Genomic DNA, 17,557 nt, shown 5'->3' with positions numbered 1-17,557 from the left:
ATTGTGTTAGTATCAGTAACTGTCACTCTTCTTTCTTGTCTAAATTAGTCCTACTACCTATGTTCATGTGCTTGGGAAATGCAGTGGCATAAAAAGACACACAGGTAGAAGAGTTACTGCAATTTAATTAGTAATAAAATCTTAAGGGAAAAAGAAAAACACTATATTTGCTATTGGCTCTTATTGTTTAACTAATTAATCTATCTATCTATCTATCTATATATATAAGTTTGTAAAAGAGAACCTGGCTTTTTCATTTTTAACTGGAATTGCTTGGCATCATAATGACAGGGCTACATGTTGAGGTGGAGAAGCCCCAGTGACTTGGTGCCTCATATTTCACCTTTGCTACATGATTATAAACCATCAGTCCCTAACTAGATTAGAAACAATTGCATGCATAATTGCATATAAGATATTTCCATAAATACAAACAGTTCTTTCCAAAGAAGTGTGATGTATGGTGAAGCAGTTGATATCGCATTCATTCCTGTTGTCTACTTCTCCTGCCCTTAAGGAAATATATCTCAGTGGTTCAGATTCAGAATTAGAAACTTCTTGCACAGGTGAATGAGTCAGACTAAGTCTATGATTAATCCCAGTTATTTATGATCTGTCTTGTTCTGCTGTTATCTTTACCTAGTTATTTATTTTAGGTAATTAATTACGATGCTTTCAAGAGAGCAAAAAATTGAAGGTATTAATATGAAACAGTGAGAAGCCTCTTTAAAGGCTCAATATAAACCAGATCATTACATGTCATGTTAATCTGACTGTTGACTGGGGTAATTGTATTATTTGTAGCCAAATATAATTTTCTATTAAGTATAAACCAAGAAAAATAGTGAATATATTTACTAGACTTGCCTTTTCAGAATCAGTGTCAAATGATGATGCATATAATTCCATGCATAAAGGGTCATCATTTTATACTTTATATACTTTAATATAATTAATACTGGTGAGAAATTGAACTACTCTTGTCAACTGCTATACATCTGAAAGAGTAATGATCCTAAGCTTCTGATTGCAATTAGTGTTACATTTATTAAATTTTTGAAAAATATTTAAATTACATAACTAGAAATATTTAAATATTACCAAATGATTTAAACTCCTATTTTGTCAGGTGAAACAAATCAGTTTTCTTTTAAGAAACAAGCACTGTTTGATAGATATCCTTTGTTACTTCTTTTTTAAGATACGCATTTTGTCTTGTTGTATTTTCCTAAATATTACCAAATCACTCACCAACTTTGCCTTCCTCATGTATTCTAGCTCCAGCAATGTACATGAAGTTTCCTTCTTCACATTCTCACCAACACTTGATATTGTTTCATTTATACATTTAAAAATCAAATGTCTCAAAAACACTAACTATAATAATTTGTATTTCCTATGTATTAATGAGATTGAAGTGTTTCCCCCATGTATTTTTGGCCAAGTATTCTTCCTGTTTTGTTGATTGCATTGTTTCTTTTCTACTTCAACACTTCCCTTTGTACTTCATTCTTTCCAGCTTCAATACCAAGTGTCTTGGGAATGGAGTGGGGTGTGGGATGTATCATTATGCTCTTAAAACTGTATATATTAAATAGATGTTGATAAAGACTCATAACATCAGTAATATTCACCATAGCTACCAAAAAAACTAAGTACATTGGAACAAATTTAACCAAGGATGTGAAAGATCTCTGTAATGAAAATTACAAACATTATAGCAAGAAATAGAAGACACAAAGAATAAAAAAATAAGAATTAAGATTATAGACATATAGACCAATGGGACAGGATAGAAACCCCAGATATTAATCCACACAGCTGCAATCAACTAATCTTTTACGAATGAGCTAAAATCAAACTCTGGAGAAAGGGCAGTTTCTTCAAAAATTGATGTTCGGAGAACTGGATTTATATGTGCAGAAATATGAAACAAGAACACTTCCTTATACCTTTACAAAAATCAACTCAAAATAGATCAAGGATCTAAATCTATGACTTGATACCATTAAATCACTAGAGGAAAACATCGAGGAAACTACAAGACATTGGCATAGGCAAAGACTTTTTGAAAAGACCCCAGGATCATAGGCAATAAAAAGCAAAAATAGACAAATGGAATTACATCAAGCTAAGAAGTTTCTGACTGCAAAGGAAACACTCAATAAAGTGAAGAGGCAATCGATAAAGTAGGATAAAATATGCGAATTACACAACTGATAAAGGATTAATATCTAGGATCTATAAAGAGCTCAAGAAAGTCAACAGCAATAAAACAAACAACTCAGTTAAGAAATGGGTAAAGGACATGAGCAGGCATTTTTAAACATGAACTATAAATGGCCAATAGACACATGAAAAAATGCTCAAGATCACTGGCTAAATTACTTATTCGTTCATACACATCACTTGTTGGTCTCATGTCACATTTTCCTGTATTTGTAACCCACCTTCACGTGTACTGGATGAATGATATTCCTTCTCTTACCTTTTATAGCACCTGGAATAAATTGGTTTAAAAGTATTTTCTCAGATTATTCCATAAATATGCTTTAAAAATAAGCAAAATTATAACTGTGACATATTTTGCTTATATTTATTTTATTTGGATATTTCTTATAATTTGAGAATTATAATAACCTAATTCATGATAAAAGCTACATATAAGCAAAATATATAGTTTCAAGAATATAAGCAAAACATACAGTTTCAAGAATATTTATAAAGCAAATGAACTACAACTGAAGAAATTAAAATATAATTTTAATCTATATTACTTTAAATCAAAGTTAAAGGAAATTTATTCAAAGCATGGACAATTAAAAAAATGCACATGTGTTTGGAATTTCTTTAGAACCTGAAGTAGAATAAACTTTTGAAAATCTTTCACATGTGCTTAGAAAAAATGTCTTGTTATTGAGTTCTGTGTGTCTTCAAAGTAAACCATATTAATCGTTTTATTAGGAATAATTAATCTTATTCTTAATCTTATTCTTAAAATAGTTCTTATTGCCTCCCCTCCTTCCCGTGCTTTTTGTCTCTGTGTCTCTCTCCCTCTCTCATTTGAACATGCTCAGTTGAACTCTAGCTCTCCCTCTCCTGCTGCTTTTCATCTCATTCCATGAACACTTTTGGATGTTTGGTTTTGGTAGTCTTAAAGATTTAGGCAAAAATATTTGTTAGATGTTACAAGTTGAAGAACAAGCATATGCTAAGACGGATATGAAGTACTCTATAAAGTACTCTCTGGCTTTTTTTCACAGATAATACCATAAAGACAGAATGCAAAATAATATTTCGTCCTTGCTTCTGACAGTGGATTTAGGATTCAATTTCATTTTGCCATAGCTCAGAAATCTATGGTTAGCTGGGATGGGAAGACAGCTGAGCCTGTGCACACCTGAGGTGGAGCAGAGCATCTGTGCTCCATTTAGTTCTGCCAAAACCCATAAAACTTCTCTTACTTTTCGTTGCTGCATGGTCACATACTTTATCTTACTGGTGATTAGTATGAAAACTACTCCAAGACCTCAAATTATTTTTTAAGATTAATTCTCTTTGACTCCTTTTTTATGAGCTTACAGGTCTGTTTGTTTATTTTTTTTAGAGCTTCAGTTTGAAGATTGTGGTCTGTATGGGATTTCACTGCCTAAGGGTAGGTACAAAAAGGGTAACTGGATATCTTGGCTAGGGTTTAGGCAATTGTGGTTGCTGGGCTTGGTCCTTGCTTTTCCTTCTGAAATTGTTTTTACAACCATGCACTGGTGTTCAGTAGACCTGTGTTGTATTTTCATGGATCCTCCCCTTAAACTTGCTGTAATGCTTTCCAAAGCAGGATGGAACATGTGAAACTTTCTCCAGAGATAATCATGCCCAGATGTTGAATTTTCCTAACCTACCTGTCTCTCTAGCAGCTATCCCCAGTCCTTTCCCAGCTAAGTGAGTGAAATGATAGGCAAACCCAAGGGTTTGGGCTGTGGCATTGCTCTGTGCTAATGAAGGATTTCCCCTGGCTGCCCTGTTAGTCCTCCAGCCCTACTCACAATCCCTCAGAGGGTGAGATCTTACAGGGTTTTGCTTTTCCCTTGCTTTTGCTAGATTTGTTGTCATTGTTTTTGCTGAAGGTCGTTAATTCTGGGCAATTAGAATAAATAGATTTTCTGTCTCCAGCTTGTTTCCCATTCTAGGAAAAAAAGTCAATGGTAAACCATGGCAATTTTTTGACTCTGGCAAGTTGCTAAGTTGCTATGAGACTACTTCTGCATGAAAGGAATTATCTTTTATGTTTCCTTAGCATTCTGCATAGCCTATTATTCACATGCCCCCTAAATTGTAGACAACGGTAGTGAGATTTTAAATTATATGTGTAGTTGCCTTCACCTCCGCCATGCATTCTCCCTTTGGGAGGAGATATATAGGAATGATGCAAATCTTGTCATCATCTGTCATTGTTTTCCCTTGATAACCATGTTTCAAAAATTAAGGTATAGGGATAGATTCTTTCTCATGTTAACTGATGATTTATAGTAATCATCAAGTTATCCTAACTTGATTATGGGGAAGCATCAAGGTGTTGAGTGAACTTTTAAAAATGTCCATTGTTCATTATATAATAATGTCCATTATTCAATGCAAATACTTAACAATGCACATTCATAAAGGTTCTAGAACGCAGGTCTTAGAATCACTTCTGAGGACTATGTTCAATATTCTAGTCCTCATATAATTCCTTCTTCTAGGATGTAAGACATTTCTCCTAGGACTACATTACATGGCAAAAAGGGCATTTGCAGATATAATTAAGGTTGCTAATCAATTGATTCAGTCTTAAAATATGGAACTTACCTGTGCACACAGATATACCTGGGATAGCCTTTTTAAAAAAAATATATATTTTGAAAAGTGGGGTGGGAGGGGGAAGAGAGAGAGAGAGAGAGAGAGAGAGAGAGAAATTCCATCTCCTGATTCACTACTCAAAGACCAGAAACAGGGCAAGGCCAGGAGTCTGAAATTCAATCTAGGTCTGTAACACAGGTGGCATGGACCTAACTTCTTGTGACATCATCTGCTGCCTCCCAAGATCTACAAGAGCAGGAAGGTAAAATTAAGAGCTGAACTAGTTCGGGAACCTAGGTGCTCTGATATAGGATGTAAGCCTCACAACTGATGCCACAACTGCTGGCTCACACATGCAGCCCTTGAGTGAGTCATTGAAAATCAGAAAATTTTCTAGAGCTGCTTCCAGAGCAAGAAGTTGGATTCTGTTAAGAGAAGAAATGATGGACCGCTCCACAGAGGGCTGCACAAGCTGGAATGCACATGGCATCTAAGAGTGGAGAGTGGCCCCTGACCCATGGTCAGCAAGAGAAAGGGTCTTCAGAGTTCCAACCATAAGGCACTGGATTCCACCAACAATCAGAATGAACCTAGAAATTGAATTTTCCCAGAGTCTCTACATAAAAAAATCCAGGTTGGCCGCAACTTGGAATTTGGCCTTGTGAAACCCCAAGCAATGAACCCAGTGGAGTCCACTCAGATTCCTGACCTAGAGAATTGTGAAGTAATGGAGGGATTTCATTTTAAGCTGCTAAATTTGTGGTAATTTGTTATGTAACAATGGAAAATGAGTACAAGTCACATTCAAGGAAGTCTGCTGGGTAACTTGGAAGGCAGCTGCTTTTCCCGTAGAACTATTTCAATGACAGAAAGATGCTAGGCTCAGATTTATGAACCAACTCCTTTTGCTGTGGTGACCACATTCACCTCTACTTTTTTTGGCTTCCAACCTCTTTATTGGCTGTTAGAAACTCAACTGCTTAACTCTTACTGTCACCTGCGATGATCTGCCAACCTCAATTCCCATTGACCATCTGATCAGAGTTGCAGCTCAGTAGGAATGGACTCTCATTCTTTTTCCTCTCTTTTCTGTCCCCATCTATCATATATTCTATGTAGTATTATTTCTGTACCAGAGATCTGTTGAATAAAGGGAACTCCTAACTTATCTTCTCTCTTTTCCAGTAAACTTTGTTTTTTTTTTTTTCAAAATAATTCATCTTCTACAACATACAGAAAGCAGCCATAGATATCGAAGGAAAATTGCACTGAAGCCCAGCAAATGTCATATCTGTAAACAAGGTATTATAATATAACAAATGAAATATCTCTCATTAAGATATAATATCTTTAATGATAAATATACACAATCAATTTTATTCAATGAGAAAATATTTAAATCCTCTCCATTGTCCAAATGAGTATTCATACTTCAATGTGAGACACTGTTATTTAGCTCCATAGGTATTTTTTTTACACAAAACTCAAACTCTGTGAAAATGTTTCTAAGTGGTAAAGAGATTATAATTAAAACAAAGCAAAAGAAATAGTAACTTGTCATATCCTTTTATTTCCTTTTATTCTAAAAAATCCAAATCATTGTTTAAACAAGGAGTACAAATTTATAAAGACTACAAACAAACATATGGGAAGGAAAAATAATTTTAGAGGAAAAATATTTTAATTTTACTACCAAAAAGTACCTTGCCAAGTTTGGGAGATTACTTCTTAAATAAAAAGATAAAATGTTTAATAAATAAACAAGTATCTTGGAAAGTGAGGTTTCTGACAACTGATTCATATTTAAAATTTTCTATCCAAATAACAAGGGCTCTTTTATTTATCTTTGATTACTTGGAATCAATTCTAAATCTCAGATAAATATGGAAACATGAATCATTTGAAGCATAATTATATGTTGCAAAAATAATATTTATTTTCTGTTTTTCATTATTATAATACTGCTGGAGTATTAGGATATGACAAATGATGTGAGCAATATTAGAGATATTTTATAGAAATTCTTATTAACATTCTGACTTCTCCCCAAAATGTCCTATACTATCCTGATACCAGGCAGCAATGACAATCAGAAGGACAGATTGTGTTGGCAGGAGTGTACTGGGGAAGAAATTTAGACATATGAAGCACAATTTGTTTGAAACAAAGACATTTTACAAAATAATTGCAAAAGATATCAGAAGTGAGAGAAATTGGAAAAATTATTGGGGGTAGTTTCAGTCTGAGAACTATTGATCATTGAAATCAATGGCCTTAAAAATTATAATCTGTCGCCGCTTGCATGCAGGGAAATCTTAGTGATATGCAACAGAACTTCCACAAGTTCTTCAAATCAAAAGTAATGTACATGTCACACACACCAAAATAGCTTCCAAGGATTGTTTAAAGATTGCTTTTAAATTCATGTGATAATCTCCCCTAAGCCGGGGTACATTACAGAGAGGAGTTTAGAGTACCTATGAACCACTGAATAAAAATGTAACAGAAACCATATAAGAATCTGTGAAGATTTAGTTAGATATCAGTTCCTTCATTGATTCAGCACTCCCTCAGGCACGCAGGAGTTTACATGGGTTTATGTCTATTATAACTTAAAATGTGTTGTTTTATTTTCTCTTTAGATTAGAAACTCCCGAGAATGAAGATCAGTTGACTTGGGATGTGTGTGTGTGTGTGTGTGTGTGTGTTTGTATTACCCCTTTACAGATCATTAGTTATTTGTTTATAAATTACTCACCATAATTGACCATCCCCCAGAGGACTGAGAGTATATTTCTATAATGCTCTTAGTGTATATTTTTGATGAAATGAAGACCTTGGTAAGTGAGGATTATTTTCATTTGTATGATTGTTTTTGTTGTTACGCATAGGTTTGGAGGCAGAAAGAAACATCAGTTAATGAAAGTTTGCCATTCTTATGTTAAGATTTCACAGAGACAGTATTGTATGAAGTAAATTCATTGGAGGTTTATCACATTTCCCCAAACATAAGTAGCAACATTTCCAACCCTTGTATCTTTCTATTGCCACATCTGATGACTAAAGTCATAGAAATAATTTCCTCAATTTAAATATGATTTATTTCTCTTTTTATCAGAAGTGCCTGTAGGTAAATTGGTTGTGGTTGTTATACCTGTGGAGTCATAGTCCAGCGGAGAAGATCAATAATTAATATAATATTAAGGAAATTTATCATGGGGTCCTTTAATTTTAGTACACTGTGGCTAAAATTAGAGCCACATGTTCTTTGGATAGAAAAACTAATTTATCAGTGAATTATTCCATTTTTATAAAGAATTATTCATTGTTATTCTTTTATTGAGGGGATTTTTTATTTTTTAAATTAGTTTGTAATAGATTCAATATAGTTTGTAGATAAAATTTTAGGAAAATACTGATATTCCCTTCTTCCCTCTCTCCATCCTCTCCACCCATTCAAGCTCTCCCTTTCTTTCTTTTCTTAGTTTTTGAGATAACATATTTTCATTTTACATTACAGTAAAGAGGCTTAATACTTCATCAAATAAGAAGTTTAACAAGTGAAAATCAAAAAGACCCAGTTAAGTTGGAATATAGGCAATAGCTATAAACAGTAATTGAATGGAAACTGATAATTTCACTCATATACATAAATGTTAAAGTAGTCACAGATCCTCAAAATTGTAGTAGCATAACATTTTTAACCATTGGTTTGACAAAGGTATAAAATAGAGTTCGACAAAACTATATTTGCAGAGATACTGGTACCCACAGGCATTTCTTTCTTTGTTTTTATTTTCCTTCCTTCCTTCCTTCCTTCCTTCCTTCCTTCCTTCCTTCCTTCCTTCCCTCCTTCCCTCCTTCCCTCCTTCCCTCCTTCCCTCCTTCCCTCCTTCCCTCCTTCCCTCCTTCCCTCCTTCCCTCCTTCCCTCTTTCCTTCCTTCTTTCCTTTACAGTTTGGCTCCCATACTTAAGGGACAACATGTGGTATTGGTCTTTCTGGGTCTTGCTCATTTCAGTCAACATGATGTCCTCCAATTGCATCCATTTTGATGCAAAGGGTAGAATTACACTCTTTTTTATTTATAGCTAAATAGTATTCCATTATATACATATACCAAATTTTCTTTATCCATTATTTTGATGATAGTCACCTTGTTTGATTCCAAATTTTGACTATAGTGAACAGTGCTGCTATAAACATGATGTTGCAGGTATCTCTTTGATACAACGTGTTCACGTCTTTTGAGTATATACCAGTTGCGGGATTGCTGGATCATATGGCAAGTCTATTTCTAGTTTTTAAAGAAATTTCCTTACTATTTTCCCTGGTGGCTTCACTAATTTACATTCCCACCGTTCACCCTTGTCCATATCCTTGCCAGCATTTGTTACTCTTAGGATTTTTTTTTTTTTTTTGTAAAAGTTATTTATTTATTTGAAAGTCAGAGTTACACAGAGGAGAGGCAGGGAGAAAGAGAGAGGTCTTCCATCTGCTGATTCACTCTCCAATTGGCTTCAATGGCTGGAGCTGTGCTGATCCAAAGCCAGGAGCCAGGAGCTTCTTCCGGGTCTCCCAGGTGGGTGCAAGCACCCAAGGACTTGGGCCATCTTCCATTGTTTTCCCAGACCATAGCAGAGAGCTGGATCAGAAGTGGGACAGCCAAGTCTTTAACTGGCACCCATATGGGATACTGGCACTGTATGCTGCAGCTTTACCCGATATGCCACAGCGCCGGCCCCCAACTCTCAGTATTTTGGATCCTAGTCCTTCTGACAGGGCTGAGGTGCTATCTCATTGTGGTTTTGAATTGCATTTCCCTGATGGCAATTGATGTTGAGCATTTTTACATATATTTACTAGCCATTTGTATTTTTTTTCCTTTGAGAACTATGTATTGAGGTCTTTGGCTCGTTTCTCATCTGGATTGATTATTATTTTATTGTTGTTATTTTTAAAGTTGCTAATATATCCTTAATATTAATCTTTTTTCATATATGTAGTCACAAATATATATATATATATATATATATATATATATATATATTTGGACAGGCAGAGTGGACAGTGAGAGAGAGAGACAGAGAGAAAGGTCTTCCTTTGCCGTTGGTTCACCCTCCAATGGCTGCCGCAGCCAGCGCCCTGCGGTGCGCCGGCCCGATGGCAGGAGCCAGGTACTTATCCTGGTCTCCCATGGAGTGCAGTGCCCAAGCACTTGGGCCATCCTCCACTGCATTCCCGGGCCACAGCAGAGAGCTGGCCTGGAAGAGGGGCAACCGGGACAGAATCTGGTGCCCCGACCGGGACTAGAACCTGGTGTGCCGGCGCTGCAAGGTGGAGGATTAGCCTAGTGAGCCGCGGCGCCGGCCAGTCACAAATATTTTTTCACATGGATTTCTCTTCATTACATTGATCATTTCTTTTGCTGTGCAGAAGTTTCTGAGTGTGTCATAACCCCATTTGTTTAGTTTTGCTTTTGCTGCCTATGCTTTGGGGGTCTTATTCAAGAAGTTGTCCCTTTTACCAATGTCTTGGAGTGATTCTTTTATTCCAGCATTTTATTCCAGCAACTTCATAGTCTCAAGTCTTAAATTTAGATCTCTGATCCATCCTGAGTTCATTTTTGTAACTGGTGAGAGATATGTATCTAGTTTCCTACTTCTGCAGGTTTTGCCAGCACACTTTTTTTGAAGAGGTTATTTTTACTCCACTGTAGGGTCTGAGCACTTTTATTAAAAATTGGTTGGCTGTATGTACATGGGTTAATTTCGGGACTTTCTATTCTGTTCCATTGATCTCTGCATCAATTTTTATGACAGTCTTAATGCTGTTCAAATTGAGAATAAATATATTTACTCTCTTTATATTTTGTGTTTGCTTTTAACGTGTATCAAAGTTATTTCAGCAAAAACATTGTTGGGAATATGATAGCATTTAATGATAGACTCCAAATTATTTTAAATATGAAGTCATTTTTTAAAGTGAAAGAATTACATCAATATATTTTACCAACAAAGTTCATATAAGACCACAGATCTCATTTAGATAGTACTTATCGTATTACATAGTGTATCATGTCACTTTGAGATATATTACATTCTTTGATATTTAGGCAGACATCTTAGTGAAGTTTAGTGTAACTTTTTGGTGATTGATGATGAGTTTTATAATTTGGAAGTAAATAAATCAAGTGATCCTCTGCCCCCTTTAAGACCAGTTCTTTAATATCAGGCGAAAAATTCTCAGCTTGCCCAGGCTCCTTCATGTATCTCAGGCACTTTTCTCCTTTCAACCTAATTATATAAATTAGATATACTTGTCTTTTCAAATAATTTATTTATTTATTTATATGAAAGGCAGTGAGACAAAGAATCTTCCATTCACTGGTTCACTGTTCAGATGCTTGGAACATCCTGGCTGGACCAGGCTGAATTCATAAGCCTGGAACTCAATGCAGGTCTCTGATGTGGGTGGTAGGGACTTAAGTACCTGAGCCATTACCTGCTCCCTCCCTGGGTGCACCTTTACAGGAAGCTGGATCAGGGAGCAGCAATTCAATTCTAGACACTCTGATATGGGAAGCATGTTCTCCCAGGTTGTGTCTTAACTATTGCACATAATTCCTGCTCTCCCAGTATGAAAAATAAAAGTTTGATAGGAATAAAAAGACTTAAGTTTGAATAGCAGTTTGGTCACTCCTTTCCCCTGAGCGACTGCTTCAGTACTTGGATTTTTAATCCTATCTACCTGGATTCTAATCCTTGTACTGCAACCTTACTTGCTAAGTGACCCTAGGCAAATGTTAACTCTGTGTACTTCATTCATTCTGTTAGTGAAAGGACTATGATCATACCAAATAAAGGTTTTCAAAGGATTAAATGAATGGATCCATGTAAGTTGTTAGAATAATATCTAAAGTAGAGTAAAACCAATATTCATGTTTGCTTCTATTTAGGCTATTATTATTTTACCTTTAGTAAATCATTCAATTTGTGTATATTTAAAATGATAGATTTTTAATAGATATTGAAAAGCCATCAATTCAAGAAATTCTAATTGCATACAAAATGACACTCTTGACTGACAACCTAAATGTAATGTAAAAGTGTAGAGGGTTGATGTGTTAGTAATTTAAAGTCTTTACCAGAAAATTCCTTATTCTACAGAACAATATTTTTAAACACTTTATTCCATGTGAATGTGATCCTATAAATAACTCAGACTAATAGCCAATTTAAGTACTTTCATTTACTATAACCTTCTATCTAAAATATCTGACAAAGTTGATCACTTTCTCTTTGATTTTTTTCCTTTCAGCAGAAATCATCTGGCCTCTTTTTGGATACCATTCCTTATGGGATCATAAACTCATTACAAGGCAGCTAATTTCATTTCGGAATAGCTCTAATAGCAAGAATGTTTTATAATATTTGAATTAAAGTTGGTCTCCCACTAATATTTCTTTCCCATGACACAGAGCAATCAAGCACTCCGTTCAATAAACTGTTTGATATCAGCTTTCCCCATTCTCCCAGTAGTTGCTAAGCATCTGGTATATGCCTCAGACACTGTTCATTTTCTCTAGGATAAACAATTTGCTTCTCACGCTACGGTTTCCACCTTTGTGGTCATCTGTTTTGTGCTTGTTTCAAAAACCCTCAACTATAAGAACTGAAATGATTGTCTAGAATTGACCCACACTAGGCCATGACCAAATCTTCTGTATAACAGTACAGAATAACGTAAGTTTAAATTTCCATGATATATGAAGTGTAGGTATATTTTCTTTGCTGTAGGAATACATAGACTGGAGGTATGTTCCTTAGAGGAAGAATTTCATTTTTTAAAAGATAATGGATTGAACACAGGAATGCTGATTTGGCTGAAGGTATAAAATAAGTGAAGTATAAGAAGCCCTCTAATCAGCTTTTCTCTTAAAATGATATGAGACACTTGGTTTTGCCCAATGCTATTTCAAATTAGTCAAAACAAAAAGAGCAGATATGTGAGTCCTAATGTTGTGCTTTATAAAAAAAAATGTTAGTGCAGTAAAGAAGTAAAATTTTCAGATTTTCTTCAAACAGCCACGGTTTTAAGCTCCTGGGGGAAAATGCAAACTACAAAGACAATTCTGCAGATATTGGCTCCATCTGTCAAGTACTGTATAGTTGGTCTACAAATACTGGGCTCTGTAGTAACATCTGTCTTTTCACAGATGATGTAAACAATTTGCAAAGGCAGGAGTAACACTGTTTCTTCACTATGAGGGCTGTGGGAATTAAGAGATAGTCTGTAACTAAATGTCAGTGAAAGATGGAAAAGGGGTAGCTGTTTAAAGCATATGCTATGAGGGCTTTCAGGGGATAGAGTTGAGGCTCATATGAAAAATTGCGGGAAAAAGTGGTTCATCTCAGTGTGGAGCACACTCCTGAGACATCAGGAGTCTCCTGTACCAGGCAGGCTTTGAGCTTGACTTGCTTCTCTCTGTGATTTATGCAGGAGTTTCTGAAGTGGCTTCATGATTAGAATTGAAAACCTTCCAGGTAATTTTCAACTACAGCATTTGAAGTGTTTATGGTTCTTATTTAATTTAATGTGTAATTAAAATTAGGAGCCAAATTGTACATATAGCATCGTTAAATGTTAAGTCTCTAAATTAACCACGCGCTGTAAAGGAGCTAAAATATAAGAGCCCTGACTATCCCCTGTAGCTTCATATATTCCTTTTTTAAAGGTGCTTTTATATATGGGTTTGTAATATTAACAAAGATTCATATATTTCTATTTTTAAAAATGTATATATTTTTGTATATGTAAGTATTTCAATAAAAAGAATCACGTTATTTGCAAATTTTCTGTGGCTTATTCTAGCTATTTTGTTTTCCTTAACATTACTTCTGCTAGAATACCTAAGAGAATATTCAGAGTAATGACTATATGCAGGAATTGTTCCTCCATAATTCTGAATTTTAAATGAAAATATTTGAGCCTTGTCACTAAAGTATATATTGTTTGTATTTTATTAAGTAATGCTATTGTATTTATACAATTTCCTTGTTATTTTTTGTGAGGAGTTACTGCTGGATTGTAGTAAAATTCTTATTTTTCATCTATTTGCATGATCATACTTTCCCTTATTTTGGCTGATTGAGTTAATAAAATGTATTGATATTTCTTATTATATTTATTCACACTCTTGGATTTAATTCTCCTTGTCCATAGTATAGTGAATGGTGAATGTTTTGCAGGATTCTTTGAACTTTTATGCAAATAATTTTATCTCTACATTCATGAGAAAAAAATAGGTGTATAACATTTTATTTTTGCCACAACAGGTCCAGGTTCTAAATACACGTTGGCTTTATAAGTTAGGGAGATTTCCATTTGTCTTTGACTAAAGAATTTTAATAAATTAGGAATGATTTGCTATTTAAAGTTAAAGAAAATTCAGTTGTGAATATATCTGGTCCTCATCTCTTTTCCAATGTTTAGAACATTGATTATATTTCCAATTTTTTCCTGGAAATTGACATACTGAAATTTTGCCATGCTAAAGTTAATTGTGATGATTTATATGTTTTTAACAAATCATCTATTTCCTTTAGACTTGTAAATAGATTTAAGGGTAATGTTCTCTTCTAGTTCTATTACTTTTGCCAGAATCTGTGTTATACATTAAAAAAAAACTTTGCCTAATTTATTATATTTTTATTTTCCTTAATCAAATCCTCAGGAGGTTTATAAATTTAGCACATTTAATGCAAATATTAAAAAACACTTTTTAAAATCAGTTGCCCATTTTCTATTTATTTGTTTGTATTTGTCAATTCCTTTTTGTTTTTCAACTTTTATTTAAGAAATATAAATTTCCAAAGTGCAACTTTTGGATTATAGCGGATTTTCCCCCCATAACCTTCCTTCCACCCGCAACCATCCCATCTCCCACTCCCTCTCCCATCCATATCAAGATTCATTTTCAATTATCTTTATATACAAAAGATCAACTTAGTATATACTAAGTAAAGATTTCAACAGACTGCACCCTCTCAGACACACAAAGTATAGAGCACTGTTAATCTATTTTTACATTGTTTTTCTAATTTACTTTTCAGTTAAAATTTTTTTGCTTTTTTATTTGAGGAAGAGATAATGAGAGAGAGAGAGAGAGAGAGATCTCGCACTTACTATTTCATTCTTCCAAGGGCCCACAGCAGTACAGGCTGGAACAGGCCAAATTTGGGAGCTGTGAATTTAATCCAGATCTCCAACATGGGTGGAGCCTCGTAGGGTCTGTTTTAGCAGGATGTTAGTTATCTTAAAATTTCATTTCTTCTTTTGATTAAAGAGGCTTATAAAATAGTTTTTAACTTCTAAGTGGTTAAGACTTAAAAATAAATTTAAAATTTAAATGTATAAATTTTTATTTAAAATTTGTTGAATTATGAGAAGATTACATTCTATAAAGTTTCCACGTGTATTATATCAACATTTAATCTGCATCTGAAGCTTTTGTTTCTGAGTGTATTTTCCCTGTGGGATCTCCTATGCATCGCAAGACTCTTCTGAACACATCTCATATCTGGTTTCTTCAGGGAATAAGCTCCGCCCCCCCTTTTTTTGTGACTGGTCTCTGCCTCTGCAAATCACTCTAGTAGTTTCCTGCAAAACTTCAGTTCAAAATTCCAGCGTTTTTAAAAAAAATTTATTTATTTATTGGAAAGTCAGAGTTACAGAGAGAGGAGAGGCAGAGAGAGAGAGAGAGAGGGAGAGAGAGAGAGAGGTCTTCCATCTGATGGTTCACTCCCCAAAAGGCCACAACAGCTGGAGCTGGCTGGATCTGAAGCCAGAATCCAGGAGCTTCTTCTGGGTTTCTCCCACGAGGGCAAGACCCCAAGGACTTGGCCATATTCTACTGCTTTCCCAGGCCATTACAGAGAGCTGGATTGGAAGTGGAGCAGCGGGGAATTGAATCAGCATCTATGTGGGTTGCTAGCAATGCAGGTGGCAGCTTCACCCACTATGCCACAGTGTCAGCCCCTCAGTATTCTTTTAAGGTCTACTATAATCAAATCACTCCTTATTTTTTGATTTTTGCATATTTCTGTATCTTTTACCAAGTCACTTTGTCTTTCTGGGGCTGATCAATCACTGGTATTAATAACTGAGTATTGAGGGGAGCCCACAAGCAAAATAGACCCCTTAAAATGCTACCTGATTCCATCACAGTAAACCTTGCAAATTTTATTTTGTTTTAAGATTTAAAACATGGGAACTGGTGCTGTGGCACAGAAGGTTAGGCTGCTGTCTGCAGTGCTGGCATCCCATATTGGAACCTGTTCTCCTCTGGCTACTCCACTTCCCATCCAGCTCCCTGCTAATGCACCTGGGAAAGCAGCAGCAGATGGTTCAACCTCATGGGCCCCTTCACCCACATGGGAGACCTGAAGGAAAATCCTGGCTCCTAGCTTCAGCCTGGCCCAGCCCTGGCAACTGCGGCCATTTGGGGAGTGAACCAGTGGATGGAAAATCTCTCTTTACCTTTTCTCTCTCTCTCTCTGTAACTCTGACTTTCAAGTAAATAAATCTTTTAAATAAGATTCTAAACACGGAATAGTTACTTTGAGGGTAAAATATTTTGATGGGAATCTATTTTTCAGCCCTATGGTTTCATATTTCCTTTATGAAGAGAGAGGCTAATTCCAGATGTTGCTTTTTAAAATTATTTTTGCTCTATTTTGCATATAGTGCTTTAATTTTAAAATTTCTTCAAAATATTAAACTTTGGCCAAACACATGCACATTTTCTGACTCAGAAAACCTTGCCCTGCCACAATAATAAGCTGCATTGATAAAAGGACTTGCAGACAGCTTAAAAACACTGCCATATGGTTAACCTGACCTGGTTTTATTTGAACTGAGTTTCCCAATGCAATATAATACATGTTTTTCTATGATTCAGAACAAGTCAAGGCTTATTCTTGATCTGGGTCCAGGGCATGTTGGAGACTTAGAGTGGGGGAAGGGACGTAGATGAGCCACCTTCTGGGAGACTATAACAACATCTTTTAAATCTTCAGATTCTGGTACATAACGTTACATCCTTTTATTTGTCTAATTTGATGTGTTTTTCCAAAATATCTACTTTTGGATTACAGTAATACAGTCCATTCTTAAACTTCACCAATTCTCCTGAACAAATTTCTTTACAAATATAATTTGCATTTGTAAATACCCTATATAGTCAAGTAAATAAGTAATGATATATCATGAGATGCTATAATTGTTAAAATTGTTTCTGTGTGTTACTATTATAGATAATTTTTAGTTTTTCATTGTACATTTTTATATTTTCCAAATTCTCAAGAAATAGCAAGTATTATTTTTACCAGAAAAACATGATCTGAAGGCCAGCACTGTGGCTTAGCGGGTAAAGCCGCCGCCTGCAGTGCTGGCGTCCCGTATGTGCGCTGATTAGTGTCCTGGTTGCTCCTCTTCCAAACCAGCTTTCTGTTATGGCCTGGGAAAGCAGAAGATAGCCAAAGTCTTTGGGTCGCTGCTCCTGGAAGAAGCTCCTGGCTCCCGGCTTCAGATCAATCTAGCTCTGGCCATTGGGGCCATTTAGGGAAAAAACCAGCAGATGGAACATCTCTCTCTCTCTCTCTCTCTCTCTCTCTCTCTGCCTCTCTGTAACTCTGCCTTTCAAATAGGTAAATAAATATT

At 35.3% G+C, this 17,557-nt stretch overlaps 1 long non-coding RNA gene across 3 annotated transcripts in view; it reads left to right on the top strand.

Annotated features, from left to right (window-relative positions):
* The window catches only part of LOC108176367 (uncharacterized), a 174,131-nt gene that overhangs the window by 138,426 nt on the left and 18,148 nt on the right, over nucleotides 1-17,557 (top strand). Inside the window, exons 4-5 of one of the 3 annotated variants that reach the window (XR_007918264.2) lie at nucleotides 3,608-3,655; nucleotides 13,337-13,380. The exons of 1 other annotated variant lie outside the window; for it this stretch is intronic. This is a non-coding gene — a long non-coding RNA (uncharacterized lncRNA). The remainder of the gene's footprint in view (nucleotides 1-3,607; nucleotides 3,656-13,336; nucleotides 13,381-17,557) is intronic. One more of the 3 variants, XR_007918263.2, reaches the window with a different exon arrangement.

Source organism: Oryctolagus cuniculus, chromosome 2 (assembly GCF_964237555.1).
Source record: "Oryctolagus cuniculus chromosome 2, mOryCun1.1, whole genome shotgun sequence".
Taxonomy (NCBI): Eukaryota; Metazoa; Chordata; class Mammalia; order Lagomorpha; family Leporidae; genus Oryctolagus; species Oryctolagus cuniculus.
Note: the sequence above shows the minus strand (reverse complement) of the source record. Positions and strands in the feature narration are given on the sequence as shown.